Genomic DNA, 4,290 nt, shown 5'->3' on the forward strand with positions numbered 1-4,290 from the left:
TGAGACAATAGATAGGGATATGAATATACAAGATAGATATGTGGTACCCTCATCCCCCTTCCTACCTCTTCTCCCCCTGGACACTTGACAACTTTTTGTTTTGTTTTAAGGTACTTCCTATCTGCACGTGAATGGCTGATTTTTTTTTTTAATTCCAGGATATGTTTTTACATTTATATCTAGTGAAATTTCAATATCTTGGATAAAGGCACAGATAGGTAAGGTAGGAAAAACAGCTAATAGTGCATGACAAGATACAAAAAGATCCTAGTAAGATAGAACGATGGATCAAGTCTAAAAATAGGAAATTTAACAGGAACAAATGTAAAGTCTCATACTTTATTAAAAAAAAATCAATGTTACAAGCACAAAATAGGGAAGGTGTGGATAGACAGCAGTTAGTCTGAAAAAAATCTGAAATTTATTGGACTGAAACTCAATATGAATCAACAGACATTGTGAAAAGGAAAAAAAAGGTGATATTATTTTATTCTGCATTAAGATAGACATGGTATGCAGAACAAGGAAAGTGGCAGTCATTCTGTACTATATCCTGGTCAGGTCACATCTGGAGTGTTTATTCATTTCTTCAGAGGTGCCACATTTTAGAAAGGCCATTTAAAGCCTATACTGTGTTAGATGAGGGCAACTAGGATAATGATGATGATGATAATAATAATAAATTTTAACTTTAAATTAAGATATTTAATTATACAAATTTAAATATGTATACAATTATAATTAATATTATCTAGCACTCTAAGTGCTACATAGATAACACTACTACAAATAAATAAAGCACTTTAAACTGTTTTACAAATATTATCTTATTTGATCCTCACAACAACCCTGTAAGGTAGGTACTATTATTGAATGCTTCACGAATTTGCATGCCATCCTTGTGTAGGGGCCATGCTAATCTTCTCTGTATCATTCCAATTTTAGTATATGTGCTGCCAAAGTGAGCACAGTAGGTACTATTGTTACCCCCCCACCCCATTTTACACAGAAGAGGAAATCAAGGCTCTCAGAGGTTAAGTGAATTGCCCGGGGCCACATAGGCCATAAGTGGGTAGAATTTGAACTCAGGTCTTTCCAAGTCCAGGGACCTGACTTCTCTGTAAATCCCACCCATTCCTCAGAGTTCTCTTTTCTGGAGCAAAGCAGAGCAAACCTGGCATATTTTCTACAAAATCTCTTCAAATTCCAGTGATGGCCACTGGCCTATAGGCTATGCCTTGTAAGGATCATCTGAACTTCCAGAAATTATTTAGCCTGAAGAAGGGAAGATTTAGGGGTAACATGATGGGTGCCTTCAAGTATCTAAAGGGTTATTGTGTAGAAAGGGGGGAGAAAAAAGGGGGGAAAAGAAAGTTACATGGTAACTTTATTATATATTTAAAAGGAATAGCAAGGTGTATGTAATAGATTTGTAGTTTTATGTACAATCTTTCTATTTTACTACATTATAGAAATGCTTGCTTTATTTCTTAAGTTCAGAATAAAATAAATTTTAAAAAAGAAAGGTAGGGGCAGCTAGGTGGCACAGTGGATAGAGTACCAGCCCTGGATTCAGGAGGACCTGAGTTCAAATCCAGCCTCAGACACTTAACACTTACTAGCTGTGTGACCCTGGGCAAGTCATTTAACCCCAATTGCCTCACTAAAAAAGAAAGGAAGGAAGGAAGGAAGAAAGAAAGAAAGAAAGAAAGAAAGAAAGAAAGAAAGAAAGAAAGAAAGGAAGGAAGGAAGGAAGGAAGGAAGGAAGGAAGGAAGGAAGGAAGAAAGAAAGAAAGAAAGAAAGAAAGAAAGAAAGAAAGAAAGAAAGAAAGAAAGAAAGAAAGAAAGAAAGAAAGGTGCCAGAATTCTTCTGCTAGGCTATAGAAGGCAGAACTAGAAGAAATGTGTGGGGGTGGGGGGCGGGGGTGGGAGGCAGGGTTGCAAAGGTTTTGGGTTTTCCCCCCTCCTTTATTTCCCCTTAATTACCTGACAAGTTCTGATGTCTTAAAGAGAAATAAAATGCCTTGGGAAACAATGGGATTCTCCTTAACTAGAGGATTTCAGGAAGTAGCTGCAAAAGCACTTGCTGGGGATAGTTTAGAGGTGACCACTGTACCAGCATGGGTCGGATGAGATGACTTTTGAGGTCTCCTCTGAGATCCTTTGATTCTGTGAGAACTCCTCAAAAGGATGAGGCATCAGGGAAGGGGTTTAGTGATAGATACAAAATCATGTTAATGAATATCTCAGTGTTTCCAGGTATTCTGTGACAAGAGACACTAGTCTCCCCGATAGAAACAATGAGCATGCGGGTGTAATGTTCTACTGTAACCTTAATAGTCTAAATAACATTTGGATTATTTTCTCTCCTTTCACACACTTGGGCTAATTTTAGCGTGAAAGTCCAATGAAGGAATGTCTACAGAAGAAAGCATAAATGTATTTCGTAGAATTATTTTTTAAAAATATTTCCTGGGCTTGAGTCCCAGGTAAGGCTAAGCACATTATTTTGCTTTTCTGAGGACAAAGTTTTGTTTACAGCCTCAGAGCTGCTGTTGCCCTCCTTTCCTAGTGACACAGGGAAGATGACCCTGTGATGACCCTCTCCCCCTCCCCTGGTGCATTCATTCTTCTTCCAATAAGTCTGGAGCTGAAGAGATCCCTAATGACATATGTCCCTCTCAAATCATTGGAAGCCCACGCTATGTAGTGAAAAGAACTTGAACTAGGAATCACAGAGTCTGCGTTCAAATCCCAGTTCTGTTACTAACTGTGTGACCTTCTTGGGCCTCAGTTTCCTTATTTGTAAAATGAGAGCATTGGACCAGATGACCTCTTTGGTCCCTTCTAGCTTCTAATCTATGATTCTATGTTATGTGGTCCTGAGAAGTGGGTTCAAGGCAGCTAGGTGGCACAGTAGATAAAACACCAGCCCTGGATTCAGGAGGACCTGAGTTCAGATCCGGCCTTAGACATTTCACACTTACTAACTGTGTGACCCTGGGCAAGTCACTTAACCCTCATTGCCCAACAAAAAAAAAAAAAAGGAGAAGTGGGTTCAAATGCTAATGTAATCTAAGCAGGTCATTTCATCTCCTTCATTGCTTTTCACATCTGTAAAAGGGGGATAATGTTGCCTTTATGATATGGTGAGGATTAAAGGAGATAACTATAGGGAAGCTCTTTATAAACTATAAATCATTATACAAATATGAGCTAGTATTATTGTTGCCAGAAGGATGGATGGGGAACTAAGTCTAAAGGGCAGAAAAAAACAATTTTTCTTGAGGTGACCCCAAGGCCCCTGGATGAAGAACAAGATTCCTTTCAATGGTCTGAAGAATCTGCTTGATCCCTTTATCTCATCATGCCCCCCAAGAACCTGATCAACATCCTGCATGACCGCCATCTCTTTAATTCCCACCTAGCTATACTTCTTTGGATTTCATTATGTCACCATGCTGGCTATCTCTCTCCCCCATACCCCTTTCAGCCTCCTTTTGTGTATTGTCTTCCCTCATTAGATTGTAAACTTCTTGAGGGTAGGGACTGTCTTTCTTTTTTAATACATAGTAGTCACTTTATAAATGTTTATTTATTGACTGCCTCTCTCCTTTTGATTTCTGCAGGCTTTGACTGGATTTGGGGTTTGGGTTTTTTTGGGGTTTTTTATGTTTATATTTGTTTTGTTCAGAGTCATACAGCTAGTAAGTGTCAAGTGTCTGAGGCTGGATTTGAACTCAGGTCCTCCTGAGTCCAGGGCTGGTGCTTTATCCACTGTGCCACCTAGCTGCACCCACCCTTCCTTGCTTTTTTTTTTTTTTTAAGTGAGGCAATTGGGGTTAAGTGACTTGCCCAGGGTCACACAGCTAGTAAGTGTCAAGTGTCTGAGGCTGGATTTGAACTCAGGTCCTCCTGACTCCAGGGCGGGTGCTCTATCCACTGTGCCACCTAGCTGCCCTGCCCCTTCCTTGCTTTTTGAGGCTTTTATCTCTTCCTGACTTCTTTCAGCTCAGTACAATATGGAAAGCCTGGTTTTCAAGGCCTATCACAATCTGGCCCCACCCAGCCTAGCCAATCTAATTTCCCAACATATACCTTGTATTCTAGTCAGATGGTCTTCCAAGGTGTCCCATACACATGTTCATGTCATCTGCATTCTTATTTTGGAACATACTGCACTATCTTCTCAGTCCCATTTCAACCCTCTCCAAATTCCCCTCAACTCCTTATTTAAAGCCCAGCTCAATTCCTACTTTGTCCCTAGTTCTTTCCTGACCATTTCTGCCA

General features: G+C 39.7%; 1 non-coding gene across 1 annotated transcript; it reads right to left on the minus strand.

Moving 5' to 3' along the window:
• Window positions 1-862: 862 nt before the first annotated feature.
• Window positions 863-969, minus strand: LOC122744848. Its single transcript, XR_006355189.1, has one exon. It is a non-coding gene; the product is annotated as a U6 spliceosomal RNA (small nuclear RNA).
• Window positions 970-4,290: the final 3,321 nt, after the last annotated feature.

This window comes from Dromiciops gliroides, chromosome 2, assembly GCF_019393635.1.
Source record: "Dromiciops gliroides isolate mDroGli1 chromosome 2, mDroGli1.pri, whole genome shotgun sequence".
NCBI classification, from domain to species: Eukaryota; Metazoa; Chordata; class Mammalia; order Microbiotheria; family Microbiotheriidae; genus Dromiciops; species Dromiciops gliroides.